Source organism: Phyllopteryx taeniolatus, chromosome 3 (assembly GCF_024500385.1).
Source record: "Phyllopteryx taeniolatus isolate TA_2022b chromosome 3, UOR_Ptae_1.2, whole genome shotgun sequence".
Taxonomy (NCBI): Eukaryota; Metazoa; Chordata; class Actinopteri; order Syngnathiformes; family Syngnathidae; genus Phyllopteryx; species Phyllopteryx taeniolatus.
Window position 1 is genome coordinate 5,015,305 of NC_084504.1, and position 16,770 is coordinate 5,032,074.

General features: G+C 40.8%; 1 protein-coding gene across 2 annotated transcripts in view; it reads left to right on the top strand.

The window, feature by feature from the left end:
• The first annotated feature begins 15,813 nt into the window (after positions 1-15,813).
• The window catches only part of gnb1l (guanine nucleotide binding protein (G protein), beta polypeptide 1-like), a 49,352-nt gene continuing 48,395 nt past the window's right edge, over positions 15,814-16,770 (top strand). For both annotated transcript variants that reach the window (XM_061766578.1, XM_061766579.1), the window contains exon 1: positions 15,814-15,950. The gene's annotated coding sequence lies outside the window, so the exon portion shown is untranslated. The remainder of the gene's footprint in view (positions 15,951-16,770) is intronic.

The following is a 16,770-nucleotide window of genomic DNA, read 5'->3' on the forward strand; positions in this document are numbered from 1 at the left end:
TTTGTGTGTGCATGCATATGTGTTCGATACATTAACATACACATACATATGTTTTACACATATATACATATATTAAAATCCCAATTCCAGTTAACTTGCAACATTATGTAAAAACGTAAACAGAATGGGGGAGCAGTTCTGGAATGTGTTGCAGTCATCAAATTCAAAATGAGTGATTATTTGCACAAAAACTAAGTTTATCAGTTTGAACATTAAATAGCTTGTCTTTGTAGTGTATTCAATTGAATATTGGTTGAAAAGGATTTGCAAAACATATTCTGTTTTTATTTACATTTTACGCAATATCCTAACTTCATTAGAATTGGGATTTGTGACACATGCATATGGTACGTCCAGTGTGCTTTTGTCTAAATTATTTAATTGTGCAATTACCATCATCCATCCATCCATTTTTAATCCCGTTTCTCCTCACTAGGGTTGTGGGTGTGCTGACACCTATCCCTGCTGACTTTGGGCGAGAGGCGAGGTACAATATGAGCCAATCGCAGGGCACATATAAGTAAACAACTGTTTAAACTCACATTCACACCTACAGGCAATTTACAGTCTTCAATTGACCTACCATGCATGTTGTTGGGATGTGGGAGGAAACCGGAGTACCCGGAGAAAACCCACGCAGACACAGGGAGAACATGCAAACTCCACACAGGCGAGGCCGGATTTTAACATAGGTCCTCAGAACTATGAGGCAGACGTGCTAACCAGTAGGTCACTGTGCTGCCATACCATAATCCATAAATAAATCTAGATTTCAGCAGCTCAATAATGGCCATAAAGCATATGGGAAGATACAAATTCGGTATACTGTAATTTATGTCAGACTCATTTCCCAAAAGTGCATAAAGTATACTGTAAGTACACAATCATAACAAAAACAAAAAAAACCTTTATCCATTGAAATCGACATACATGCAAATGTTTTTTTCATTTCACAAGTTTAACAGCTCATTAAGATTCATATGTTGAATCATGGACCCAGAGAGAGCCCACATAAAACACACATGATTCTAAATCACTGTATGAATTACAGAAAGAAGAATAACTTTTTGGGAGAGGCGGGTAGGAGCGCACCATAGTACATCGTCTCCGTTACATTTACTCAAGTAACATTTTGGATAAATTGTACTTCCCAGAGTAGTATTAATGCATCGTACTTATTACTTTGATGTGAGTATTACTTTAAGGGACTCCTTACTCTGCTGCAATGATCTACAGGTGGCTCCCTACTTTTATTTATCAATTATTGCATCCGCGATTTGTTTTTAGACTGGTTTTCAACTTCCGCAACAGCGCCGTTGCACCAATGCAACGTAACCACAGTGATTTTTGACGCAAGTTCACCAATGAAACGACACAAAGTCACATGTCCGCACACAGCTTCATCATGCAGTGCAGTCTTGTAACTGCTCAAACTTGGATATTTCAGCCCCCTTTCAACTTGAAAAATCATCTTGCGCTAAATTGCAGATGTTTTTGTTTTGATTGTGCGTATGGCAACATTCGTGTAATTTTATAGTCATAAGTAACTCTTAAATGTATCTTTGCCGTGGTGTTATCGCTTGCTCGCAGACGCACAACACACACTACAGTTGAAGTGCAAGTATCATAAAACAGATGTAAAAACCCTATACTTTTATCAATAAATCTCGTCAACAAACAGCTTCTTCATTCAGCGGTTCTAGTTAATAAAGCAAATAATGTTTGTGTAAGGCCCTATGCATGTGTTGATGGTTTGCTGGCACTTGAAACGCTGGCAGATGTGTGTGGACTCTCATTGAACATGAGTTTAAATGTGATTGGTTAATCCTGAACACAGCCACATGCCAGTTAAGAGTGTGCACAGTTGTGCACCTAACCAGGTAAAAGACCAATTCAGACAGAACAGCTCTTTTACAATGGTGACCTGGCAAAGAAGGCAGTTAAACGTCAATTCCAAGTCACTCACATACAAGAATATTTCAGTTGTTTACTTTCACCTCCCCTCTCAAAAAGATACAAAAATGAATCAAGTACAAGTTCTAGGTTACGTTAATGGTGGAAAGTTTGAAAATGATTAATCTTGGTCAAAATTAGTTTACATCATAAAAACCTGGCAGTCCATTTGAACAGGGGTGTGTAGACTTTTTATACCCACTGCAGCCTTGTTCCTGTTTTTGTAATCTGCCTGGTGAGCCTATTGTGCTGTTTAACAAGTAGAAACAAAATCGTATAAGACTATTTCTTGGAGCTGAATTTGCCTTCAATTGTTATTTTATAAATATTTTCTTTTTTTTAGAACAAGTAATATTCTTCAACAATATCTGAATTTGCTCATGCATATTTTATTGAGTTTTATTTGACATTCATGCACTGATGTAAAAAAACAATTTTTTATTTTTTTTTTAAATAAATCAGAAGTTACTCAGTACTTAAATAGGTTTTTTTCGCTGAGTACTTTCTTACTCTGACTCAAGTCATTATTTTGAGGAGTACTTTTTACTTTTACTGGAGTCGTATTATTCAAAAGTAACAGTACTCTTACTTGAGTACAATATTTGGCTACTCCACCCACCTCTGCTTTTTGGTAGGATTGCTTTTTTTTTCTGGAGGAAAAAAATCTTTATTTTTGAATCATTTGGATAAAAGGTTATCGATATACTGTATTAGTATGGCGTGGACTATGTGGACAGGTAAATAGCTTGCCTGAGGGTCAATCCAAATGTGATAAAACAGCTGATACTTGCAGTACTGTTTCATTATTAGACTTCCAGGAAAAGCGTTTGCAAGAATTATTCCCCCTCATAATTCCCAGTAAAACCACAATTAGACATTCTTACAGTTTGATGAGAAATTACACAACTAAAACAACAAATAACTTAAAATGTGCTTTTTGTTTCATTGGGCATGATTTGACAATCTTTTAAAAATGTATCTTATGTGTTGCTCGTCTCTCTGTAGCTTGTAACTGCACAATTTAAATCACATCAGGTCTGCAAAATGAAATGGGCAATTAAAAACGTCACCACTATGAATGCAAAACATGTCCTCCAAGGAATAGTACAGGTAGTCTTAATTTATGATACATGGCTTTGCCTTCATATGAAGCTGTGTCACCAGGGGTGGTCACACTTTGACCCCGACTCGTCTCTGCTGACAGGTTCCTCTGCTATGCGGCCCTGTCACTCAACCCTGTGCACCAACAATGGCAGAAATTCCAGTATGTTTGTTTGGTTAAGGATGGCTCTCTGAAACCCCTGAACCTCTTCGGGATCCACAGCAGCCTCAGTCACCCACTGTCAGTCCAAATCCAGACAGCAGGAGTAAAGTTCACCCTGTGTCTCAAGAATAGCCAACCCATTTAGCATTTGTAGCGCTTATGTTCCTCTACAATGGAGCAAACAGGCTAAATCCACCTTGAAATGCACTTAGTAGAACATGTCAACATGTCAGTCTCTGTTGGGTACTACGTTCCGTCTTAATCCAGCCCATTGAATGCTGACAGTTGTCTGTGAGTCAGGTATTCACAAGGCCTTTGTCACCTCAGCTTTTGAGTTGTGGCAGCCCCAGTGAAGAGCAGAAACCTCAGACACGCGTTCAAACACACATGCTGGGTATTAAGCTCCACAACGACGCAAAAGACTAGCAGGGAGGAGATGTGATACATACCTTATGTAAACACAAGAGACAAAATCACGCAAAGAATAGAAAAGGCTCAACCAAGGTGAGGATTATCCTTGAGAAATGAATAGGGGCCAATTATGAGTGCTCTGTTATGCTGCTAGTATCTGGCTCAAGGCGTGTCAGTCTGAGATCCCTTCAGGGCCCAGACAGAATATGGTGCCTGAGAATGGGATCCTCGGGCTGCTTGGTGAAGATGGGGCTGGGAACGTGAACTAAACTTGACTGGTGATTTAACAGAAAAAAAAATGGTAACAAGGGTGTTGAGCTGCACTTGCTGTCCATGGTCTCCTGAGTCCAAGGACACCTTTTTAATATCAGGATTGTAACTCTCAGTACAGTTGGAGTACTCCCCTTCAAAATAATGAAAGTTGTCTCGTTTGTGTTTCTCTGATCTAAGGGCTACATATTAGAAGGTGCTACAAACAGTTGCTCCTGGAAAGATCCAGTCAACAACTAACACCCCTTCTTGACTCTCTTTCAACCACAAACACTGTGGAAAAAAGGTCAGCTCTTGTCAGCACAGGGTCCCACTGGTAGCCCAGTAGAGGTGGTTGAGGGCTTGTGAAATGAGCTTATCTGACCCCTGATAAGAACAGGATACCCTCAGGAATGGTCTAAATTCAATACACATGGCAGCCACTTATCAGAGGGGTTGTGGGTGTTTGAAAAAGAGTTCGCTGTAGCGCTGTGGTTAAATTCAGCCTATCATAAAGGGTCCAACACACCACAGCCTTGTGCAGAACACAAATGCCCATGGCCAACAACTAAAAAAGGATGTGCAACAATTTCATAGGTTGCGGTTTTGATCCCCAGACATCTCTAAACAAGCAATTGGGATGCCAGCCTCACCTATCTACTAAAGTGTTTTGCCACTTGGGAAGTTGTTTTATTACTTCTGAACACTGAGATTTATTGAAGAATGTTAAACTGATGTGCGTGCCAAACCACAGTCCCTGGGTTGACTTTATTCTCATTGCAACACCATCCATCCATCCATCCATCCATCCATTTTCTTCCACTTATCCAAGGTCAGGTCGCCGGGTCAGTAGCTTTAGCAGGGAAGCCCAGACTTCCCTCTCTCCGACCAGTTCCTCCAGCTCTTCTTAGGGGATGCCGAGGCATTCCCAGGCAAGCCGAGAGACGTAGTCTCTCTCTCTCCTTCATCACAACGGACCGATACAAAGTCCACATCACTGCAGATGCTGCATCGATCTGCCTGTTGATCTCCCGTTCCATTCTTCCCTCACTCGTGAACAAGACTCCAAGATACTTGAACTCCTCCACTTGGGGCAGGATCTCATCCCCGACCAGGAGGGGGCACTCCACCCTTTTTTCCGAATGAGGACCATGGTCACAGATTTGGAGGTGCTAATTTTCATCCCAGCCGCTTCACACACTGCTGCGAACCGCTCCAGTGAGAGTTGGAGATCACTGCTTGATGAAGCCAACAGAACCACATAATCTTCAAAAAGCAGAGATGCAATACTGAGGCCACCAAACCGGATCCCCTCTACACCTCGGCTGCGCCTAGAAATTCTGTCCATAAAAGTCATGAACAGAATCGGTGACAAAGGGCACCCTTAGCAGAGTCCAACGCTCGCCGGAAACGAGTCCGACTTACTGCCGGCAATGCGGACCAAACTCTGTCACCGGTCGTACAGGGACCGAACAGCCCGTAACAGGGGGTTCGGTACCCCATACTCCTGAAGCACAGGACTCCCCGAGGGACACGGTCGACCGCCTTTTCCGAGTCCACAAAACACGTGAACTGGTTGGGCAAAATCCCATGCACCCTCGAGGACCCTGCCGAGGGTGAAAAGCTGATCCACTGTTCCATGCCCAGGAGAAAAACCACACTGCTCCTCCTGAATCTGAAATTCGATTCCCCAGTGGGAGCCCTCTCCAGCACCCCCTCCAAGGACTCCAAAAAGGGCGGGTACTCTGAACTGCTGTTTGGTGCATATGCACAAACAACAGTCAGGACCCGTCCCCCCACCCGAAGGCGGAGGGAGGCTACCCTCTCATCCACCGGGGTGAACCCCAACGTACGGACACCGGGCCACGGGGCAATAAGTATACCCACACCTGCTCGGCGCCTCGCACCGTGGGCAACTCCAGAGTGGAAGAGAATCCAAACCCTCTCAAGAGGACTGGTACCAGAGCCCAAGCAGTGTGTGGAAGCGAGCCCAACTATCTGGTCGGAACTTCTTGACCTCACACACCAGCTCAGGCTCCTTCCCTGCCAGAGAGGTGACATTCCACGTCCCGAGAGCCACCTAAGATTAGAATATTTTAAAATCCTGCAGTGATTCTCAAGTGTGGTACGAGTACCACTAGTGGTATGTGGGCTCCCTCTGGTGGTACGCAAAACAATCACTGAATGAAACTTATCAAATTTAACATTAAATATTATCAAACATATTAGAGTGAAGCTTGCAGCTATGCAAACAGTAAACTAACAAAATCCATTAGTGTTTTTTATACTGTTGAAGTACAGTTCACTTGTATTTAACTTTTCAGTACAGCACATTTGCATTTTATCTTTAACTGGTGTAAAAAAAAATGGAAATACATTTTTTAACTTTAATGTGCAACACATTTTCAATTTATCCATCCATCCATCCATCCATTTTCTGTACCGCTTATCCTCCCTAGAGTCGAGGGCGTACTGGAGCCTATCCCAGCTATCTTCGGGCGAGAGTTGGGGTACACGATGAGCTGCTCACCAGCCAATCGCAGGGGACATAGAAACAAACAACCATTCGCACTCACATTCACACCGACGGACAATTTAGAGTCTTCAATCAACCTACCACGCATGTTTTTGAAATGTGGGAGGAAACCGGAGCGCCCGGAGAAAACCCACGCAGGTATAGGGAGAACATGCAAACTCCACACAGGCGAGGCTGGATTTGAACCCGGGTCCTCAGAACTGTGAGGCGTATGTGCTAACCATAAGTGCACCGTGCCGCTCCTTTAAATATATATATATATATTTTTTTTTTTTTTTTTTACAAATTTTCCTATATGTAGAAGCAGTGTTCATGTTCAAACTGTGCAGAATGTATCATGTTACAGTTGCTTACAATATTAAATATACGATATATTTTTTAATGAACACTTAAGCTTTCAATGTGACTGCATTTTAAAGTTGGTCATTATGGTGGTACTTTGAGAGTTTTTTGTTTTTTAAAATTTATTTTAAAGGTAGTACTTGGGGCGGCATGGTGGGGATTGGTTAGGACATCCACCTCCCAATTCTGAGGACCCAGGTTTAAATCCGGCCTCCAGGTTCAAATTCGGTTCTCCCCGTGCCTCTCCGGGTACTCCAGTTTCCTCCCACGTTCCAAAAACATGCACGGTAGGTTAAATGAAGACTCTAAATTGCCCGTAGGTGTGTATGTGAGTGCGAATGGTTGTTTGTTTATATGTGCACTGTGCTTGGCTGGCAACCAGTTCAGGGTGTACCCCCATTAATCTTGATACAAGGGACCAGTTTAAGTTGGGGTGCCAGAAATTCGGGTATAGTCTAGCAGGGTTTATCATGGTTGCTTTCCATGGAATGCTTCAACAACTGTGGGATAGATGACATTAGGAGCGTGCATTGTTGGGGATCTCTTAACTTGTCATCCATCACTGTCATCAGTAGGGAGAACCAGATGCAAAAATAATGCACGGCCCATCCCACCTCAGTGAGACTTGTATAATACAGTGCACTTAGATTCGGTTGGGCTTTTTACTGAATAACTAAAGAGAAACTCATCACAGCATTTACATGATTGGAATAATGTATGGTATAAAATAGAAAAAAATAAGTATAAAATAAGTTAAAACAGCAAACAAACAAACATCCGTTGTGACTTTTTCATTGACTATTTGGGGGGAAATTAATGAAACCGGCAGATGCTTAATAATTTAGAACATGGTGGAGTTCAGTTATTGATAAGCAGATCAGCTTTCAACATTTTGGCACTGAATTGCATACAGGCTTCCAAACATTATAGGTTTGTTTGCTCAGACCTGTTCTATTGAGGGTTCAGTGCAAATTCTCCCTCAACTGGCTGCCTCAGGCCCGTTCATGGAGGAGGATAACCATTACACTTACTGTTTGGTTTCTAAGAAAAGAATACCATAAATGTCATGGGGATTGGTGCTCTCCAGTCACATATGCTTGCTATTGCTGTTCCTGCTTGCGTGTTTGTGAACACGCACATTGTAAGAATACACACAGTGGCTAAGATGCAAGGTTGTGTTGTTATGTGATGCAGATAGACTGCAAGCAGCACTCGCCCCCTGGCTGCTGTCAATGCCTCTCTGATTGATTCTGTCCCTCCTGTTTAGGCAATAAAATCTTTATGCGATGGGGCAAGTTGCTTGTAAATTAATCACACTCACACACTCTGCAGAGAGGATCAATGTCTGGAGATCACAGCTAGCTCTGCCTATTTCTTACTTATTTGTTGAGAGACGGCTTGTGTGGTACGTGTTGTGTGTGTGTGGCTGTGAGAGAGAGAGAGAGAGAGATTTGGCAACAGGCATGTGAGTGTGAAAGTAGGGTATAAACCGATAATCTGTCAGATTTTCCCTGAATCTCCCCTTCTGGCTGAAGCCAGTGTGAAACGAACCAGAACTTGGTCATTTCTTTGTTTTAACTGTAAGCTAATGTATGTTTGTTATTACTAGGTGGATCAGGGTTTAGTAAATGTGAGACAGCAGCTCTAGGTCTGAAGACCTTATGTACTGCATTCTGTGCATCTGTTCTCTGCAGCTTCTTTTTTTTAAAGGAATAAATGACAAAAACAACACTTGGGGGCTTTATTGTGCGTGCAAAAATGGTCACAAACTGGATTGCTCACGCACACAATTCTGGAAACTGATCTATTAACCAGGCGCACCGAGGATTGCATCTGACAAATGGGCAAAAGTGCTGCACAGTTCATTTTGCACGTACTGGGAGGAGTAAATGCAATGTGATTTATCAAACCTGAAATTAATTTTGGTGGCTGATATTGCAGCTTTAAATACTGCATCTAAAAGCAAGTGCAAACCGGCACCGCTGTACGTATTGATAATTGTGTTACTTTGCTGACGAGGACGCACGGCCAAAATGGAGCGATGTGGAAGACAGATGTTTTATTGTCGTATTAACATTTATGAAATGCCAGAAACAAACAAAATGCCATATCACCGATGGTTATTTCAACATTTGCTTGCATCTGCACGGATCATTTTAGCACACAGTGACAGTTAGTGCTGGCCTCCCCCAGAGCAGTTTTTTGGGTGTGCTGTCCCAAATTTTAAAAGCAATCTTACACAAGATGGCCTGATGCATCTAATCGCCACACACTCGAGATGAGTTGAATCAAACAAAACATGGCTTTTATGTGGTTACTGTTTTCCCCCAAATTATTGGAGCCATCCATTTCATTTCTGTAACACAGTAATATGTTTGTTTGCCTCTTCCACTAACACTTCAAACTTCTTTTTGCATTTGCAGTACTCCCCCAAATGTTCCATGGTGAAAATCATCAGCGCTAGCTAAAGACCAAAACCTTTTAAATACGGTGGTTTCCATCACTTTTACACTTGTTGCCAACGGTGTGGGCAATCTGTTTAGATTGAGTGAGCACGCAATTTAGCACCGACTATTTGGGATCTTAGTAAAAGATCACAATCTTAGCAGATCAACACGCATTTTCTTAGTATATCAGGCACTTGTTTTCCAATGTTTATATGGATAATGCCTTTGCCTGAAAAGCTGGAAAGTACAACATTGAAATATTTGCGCAGGTCATTTTCTTGACAAAACCAAGTTGGTGTGGTTGTTTTAAATAATTAATTTGATGTTTGATAACAAAAAAGCAACATTTAATAGAGGAGATCAATGACCACATTTTCCACTAAATTCATTGCTTGGTTAGGACACATTGTTCGGTGATGTTAATAGTAACCCAGTGCTGGTACTACATCAGTCCGAGACATTGATATTGCACTTTTAGTAAGAAGCATGATTATCCAAAGATATTAGACTCAAATGTTCATTTACACCCCAATGGTGCATCACAAAATTGTATTTTATTTTTCTCTTAGAGAGACTCCACCCAATTGGAAGTAGCTTTGATGTAGTTTACCTACTTTTGTCATTTTGTTGTAGCTTAGCTTGCCACGTTTCTCTGGTGGGTAGCTTCAGTGTAGTGAAGCTTCGTTTGATGTAGAATAAGTTGTAGCTTATCTTACAGCGTTTTCCAAGTAGGTACATTACCCAACACTGCCAGGGAGGCGTCTTACTGATTGTCATCCCAGCCGCTTCATACTCAGCTGTGAACCACTCCAATGAGAGTTGAAGATCACGGACTGATGAAGGGATTTACCACACTCTAATAAACCGTCTGCATTGCTGAGATGCTCAGAGCACTCTTTAGCCACTTTCGCAGGAACAAAATCAAATTTGACCATGAGAAAATGCTTTATCTTTAAAAAAAGAGCTGATAAGAGTATTAACCTAGGTTTCTATGTCATTACCATTCCAGGGAAGGATGGTTGAGCCATGCTGATAGTGCTGTGTATAAGCGGTTTCTGTCCTTACATATTTTGTATTCATTAAAAGTTGCATGATCATCTCCTCCTCCTCAATGCGATGGGCAGGCCACTCACTCCTCACTCTCCCCAGTCCTCTTCATTCACACCTGAAAAGTTCCCCAGTGAAAACAGGAAAGGGAGTGTTTGAAAATCATGAGATGATACAATACTCATCCAACACATACTCCAACGCACGCTCCTCTCCTCCTGTTGTGATATCACAACGTAGTGCTCTTCTGCGCACACAAACATTTCGAGAGAGGCAGGACCAAGGTCACTTTGATATATTACAGTGTATTTGATTGTGTTTATCAGTGTAATTTGGAGTTCCTGTTACTGAGATAATACATGACCTCATGTTTCCACATGTTTACATCTCATTAATTTGCTCTCACTAGAATTTCGTTCAAATGAAAAGGCAAGTCCTATTATCTATGACCTTTGGAGACATTTGCAAGCAAAAGATCTTCGCATGTGAGCAAACAATGAGACTAATCGCACCATAATACACACTACAAAAATATTTCATATTCACGTTCATTTTGACTGACTATCAATGAGTCAAGCTGTGTTACTCTTGACCAAGCAGTGTTGGGAAGATGGAAATGTAGTTGGTTATCTCAAACGAATATACTGTACCTAATTACATTTGATGACATTTAGATTGCTTTTCTTAATTTTGAATGAATACATCAACAGGACCCTCGGATGTTTCCTCTAAAAACGTATATTAAAACCATACATCATTATTTTATAATTAACCACGTTTGTTCATTACACAAATATTAAACTGATTATAATGAAATGTAAAAACATTATAAAAAATGTCTGTTTATATGTATACATGTATGTGTACTGAAAACCACCATACCTTTCAATGTTAACCTAATGACAAATGTGCTATATTTAGATAGTACCACTTCACATGGCAGACCAGATAATTGATTGTTTCTTTTAATAAAAAAAAGTCCAGAATCATAAAGTCAATGTTCTTTTATGTATGTTCAAAAGTGTAACTGAGTCTAACCTTTTCAATAGCTCAGACAAAGTAATAGATTGTGCCATGAGGTGGTACTTCAAGTTTATATTCGGAAATGTATGTCACGTTTGAGACGACAACAGAATGGCACATGACCAGAGAGAGCCAATCACAGGCTTCAGAAGTGATATGAAAAAAAGTGAGCTTTTACAGCTATTTTTCAAAAGTAACTGTAATTTAATTACACATTTTCTGTAAATTTTAATGTAATGGATTACAATTACATAAATGTTGTATATAAATAATCTCATTACATGTACTGTAATTAGTTACTCCTCAACACTGTGAGCAAAGCTCCCTGGATAGCCTCTCACTAGACACTAATCTGGTGTGTCATTTATGGTGCTTTGGATTAAAACCAGACGAAAACATGTAAACCTTTTACACTGCAATTATAAAGAGTTCTAAATGTAAGGTAAGTACTTATTGTTGTTGTTGTTTTTCTTTTTTAAAGTTTTTTAAGGGAAATGTTTTTTTTTGTAACCAACATTATGCACATTTTAGTTTCAGAGCAAATTAATGTGACCTCAAGCACACATCATGTCAAAACTTTCAATTGATTGATATAAATGTTTAAGTAGGCTACCGTCTACTTGCAGCCAACGCTCTCCGGACAATAATGCTTCGGATTCGAGGGCTGAATATTGCGTCCAGTCAAGGACATATACATGTTTAAAAACATAAATGACTTTAAACTAACTGTAACGTTACCAAAAGGCAAATTTTATTCATTTTACTTATCAATGTCAGAGTCGCTCTTTCCGTCCAAGTCCGCAACGCATGCGCAATTCACATTCAATTAAATCAAAGCCTTTCAAAATGAAATATTAAATTGCAGTAAAGTAAGAAAAATCTATTTAAATCAGAAACTAAGAATGTTTAACAATTTGAACTAAAAAAAAATAATAATATGTGTGACAGCTTATATTTTTTTTCAGTGAAAAAACTATGAAACAGTGAAACCCAAATATTAAGTCAACACTTGGTGATTTACAGTGTTTCCATTTGTGTAACCTATTTATAAAAAATATAGGAATTCTTTACAAGGGTTATTGCAAGGCTGTACAGTATCCAATATTTCATTTTCATTTCACTTGTTGGAGTTACTAAAAAAAATGACTTAATCCTCATCTGCCTCATAGTTGTAGTATAATAAAATTATAAACTGTCTGAAGTCTCGAAGCGCAGTGCAGTCTTCTTCCTTGGACTTGTTCCCACGCTAATGTTTAATGCTTTAATGCCAACTTGCCAATGCCAGTGGCTGAAATGTCGCTTGCCCATCTAAATGTATCACACTGTGGTCCAGCTGTTACTCAAACTGATCCATAGCCTTCTAATTCGGCGATGAGCTGTAAAGTGACCTGTGTGTCAGACTGTGTGACTTTGTGAAGGAGAGTGCCATTCCAGGGATTTCCTTACACACATTCCCCAGGGTGCATATTTATACACACCCCAATCCCTAAACCTCAACGTCACTGGCTCCACAGTCCCTAGAAGGGTCCACCCTGACATTGTACGTATCATCTCCGGCCTCGAGTAAACTGAGATGGGAGGAATAATGGATGATGATCTCGACTATGCTATCTGTCCTGGCAGGCCTGCACACTTCCTCCTACCCCCTGCTCAGGAGTTACGGTCCTAAAAACTCTGTTTGCACTAATTGACTACTGTCTGAAGCGCTCCAAACTCGCATTTGATTTCATGTGGTATGACTATATGCATGCATTACACTGGCAACCATTTTGACAAATACAACAACTCAACATCTCTGAAATGATGAACATGTTGTTCACTCAGCGTAAAAATATATTTTTAGCACTTCAATATCATTCAACTTCACGTCTCCTTCTGATTTTTAAAGTTATGATATATCCAATGATGCCCCTTTTGGTTACTTTTTAATGCTTCTTGGAGTAATACCTTTAGGGCTTGAAGCTGTCAATGCCTTGCACAATCTATCAACAATCCACCCATACCCTTTATTGTTTCATTTTGGAGTACAGGGGAATGACTTACTCTAATCCATGGCCACAGAAGAGGTTTAAAACACTCTGGTTTCATCTAATCTTCCAGCTCAAACCAATCCAAGCTGAAACCCTCCTTTCTCTGGGAGTGGAATGGACAAATAAAGGTCTCTCCCAGAACTCTTGTGAAAGGGGTCTGTGTGCTCTGTGGATTATGGCTGTGCGTGTTTTCTCTGTCTCTCTTTCTCAATTAGACTGAAAAAAATAGAAAATGACTCACCTGTTCACGGAGTGTGACTGTTACCACTCAGCTCATTTCATGAGCTTCTGTACCTTATTAACGAAGTAATGTGAATATCAAGTTCTAATGCACCAAAACCCAAAGTTTGAGGAGGCAGTGGTCATTTAATAAAGCAATATAATCATGTAAAGCAATAAATAGAAATTACAAGACAGACTGATATTATACATTTGAATGTTTATATTTCCATCCATCTTCTCACCAGCTTATCCTTGATGGTGTGCTGCTGCAGCTGACTTTGGGCGAGAGACTGGGTGTACCCTAGACCAAAGGTGTCAAACTGGTGGCCCGGGGGCCAGATCCGGCCCGCCGCATCATTTTATGTGGCCCGCGAAAGCAAATCCATCCATCCATCCATCCATTTTCTGTACCGCTTTATCCTCACAAGGGTCGCGGGCGTCCTGGAGCCTATCCCAGCTATCTTCGGGCGAGAGGCGGGGTACACCCTGAACTGGTCGCCAGCCAATCGCAGGGCACATATAAACAAACAACCATTCACGCACACATTCACACCTACGGGCAATTTAGAGTCTTCAATTAACCTAACACGCATGTTGTTGGGATGTGGGAGGAAACCGGAGTACCCGGAGAAAACCCACACAGGCGCGGGGAGAACATGCAAACTCCACACAGGCGAGGCCGGGATTTGAACCCCGGTCCTCAGAACTGTGAGGTAGATGTGCTAACCAGTCGTCCACTGTGCCACCCGAAAGCAAATCAAAATTGCTAATTGTGTTCCGGTGTAATAACATTGAGATACTTGCAAGCATTTTTTGTTACCAATCCCCCTTTGAAAAGAAATGTAATAGTTGAAAAACATGTTCTTATAGGCTTCTGATTTCAAAACTGGTTATTCATCAATGTGTTGTGTATACTGTATGTAATTAATTGAGGTAATCTTTCGTTTATATGGGTGCACAGTTGTAGCGGCCCTCCGGGGGAAGGCATAACGACGATGTGGCCCGTGACAAAGATGAGTTTGACACCCCTGCCCTAGACCAAAGCAATGGCGGTGCTAGACCAATTATCCTGGGGGCCGTGCTAGGGCCACGGATTTTGTCAGAGGGGCACAGTTTTAAAAACATACACAGATGCACGCACACACACTGTCAAAATTGATTGATTCATTCATTTTTATTAATTGTAGTTTTTATTTGTATTCAGTACTTTCTTTTATTGTATTGTATATTCTAAAGCCTGACCAGGGACAAATACTGCAAATTAGCTATTGCTAGACGTATTCTATGCATCACATATTCCTATTTTTAAAGGCAGCAAAGAGCAGTGGAGAGGAATGCACAATATTCAGTAACATAGTAGGCCTGTATAAGTAACATTTATTACAATAGGCTACTGTTACAGGCTTGCTTGGTTTTGTCTTTGCTAAGGTTAACTAATGTTAGCTAGAAGCATGCAATCAACTCAAACTGACATTAGTGCCTGGCCTGACAGGCTGCTACTTTGATTCATGACGCTAACTGACAACTTTTTTTTTTTTTTTTTTTAACTCGAATGATTTTCTGTAGTTTGTAGTAAGTGTTTCTTGGTTTTGATTGCCTCTTGCTAGTCGGATAGTAATTTTGTGCTTGGGTTTTCAACAAAACAACACACGAAGGATCCCACTAGAATATTGAATTGCAACACGCATCAGTTCCACCTTTTGCGTCGGTGCAATATAAAAAAAATTATATTTCCAGTATGTGCTGTAGTGCTGGGAAAAGTGGACGCTGACATGCTTGCATGCCTGGCGGCATGCGATACATGTGATAATTATGTGTCAACTGTAATGATAATCTTTTTTCATGTTTCCCCCCATAATAACAGCTTTTTCGTTTTTTTGTTGTTGTTGAATGGTAAGTGTAGGTTGTGCTCTGTGTTAAGTGCGCATGAGCTGCTGATGCTGCTCTCTGACTCCATATAGTACTGCGCAGTACTGTATGGAGGGGTGCCACAGGGGGGACCAGGCACGGGGGTAAGGAGGCACAGCCCCCTCCCCCAACCCTCCTAGAACCGACACTGGACCAAAGGCTATATCAAAACTTGAGAAAAAGTACTGCGCAGGGCAAAAAAACCCAAGACAAAAACAAACAAAAAAACAAACAAACAAACAAACAAAAAACATTCACACTCACCTTCAAGCTAAGGACAATTTAATTTCAAACACTTTATAAATTTACCATTGTGGTTAGGCAAATCTCTCTCTCGCGAGAGGAAAGGGACAGGACGAGAGAAGCGCTGAGAGAGTTTTGCACAGGCATTGCAAGGACAGCTCATCTGATGTAAACAAGGGTCCTTTGCGAACCCGCACATGTTTTGTATCCAAGCCGTGCTACGCAATCCGGGTCCTGTCCTGACAACTATCAAAACATCATTGCCTCCCAAAATGGTAGTGTTCAACTTTCTTTGCTACCTTCACCTTTAGGCTGTGCATTGTCGTCATTGCTTTTAAGACGCCCGTATTTTAGTGGCTAGTAGTGTCTTCTGCTTATTCTCGTGAAAGCTCCTTCGCAATTTTCCTATATTCGACACATAACTTTTGAGTTTACTCAGGCCTTCTTCAAATCTACTAACAGTGTGTTGAAACTGAAGCCCTCAAAATGAATCGCTTGAAAACGTTTGTTTACCAATGTGTTACACTTCCAAATACACTCCTCGAATAACCTGTCTTTCTCATGTTTATTTTGTTCGTATTGTATTCGCTATTTATTTATTTATTTTGTTTGTGCTGTATTTGCTTATCTCAGTTATGCTCCACTAAAACCATTCTGTGAAATAGTGCATTTACAATTCCTTTGAGAATTACTTTTAGTACTACTACATATTTTTGTTTATTACACTCATTATAATCCCTCAAGGCGAAACTCACACTCTGCTGTATATATTTGTTGTACACCACACAGTGAACCAAATCACACACATGGAGGCATGCAACAAGAGGTGTCTGAGTGAAAGTGGTGTACAAACAGTCCTGCACCTCATGCGTTGGGGAATGGTGCTTTTTTTTTTTTTTTTCAAGAGCACCGCAACAGTAGCCAGGAAGCAGATTAACATTCATTCATTAATTTTCCGAACCGCTTATCCTAAAGCAGATTAACATCTCTCCAAAAATTAGTTGAATGAAGTATTATGTAATGAACCTGAGAATCAACACCAGCTGACATTTGGATGTCCTTGACTCCTAATTCGCAGGATTTCAGACTATTGGC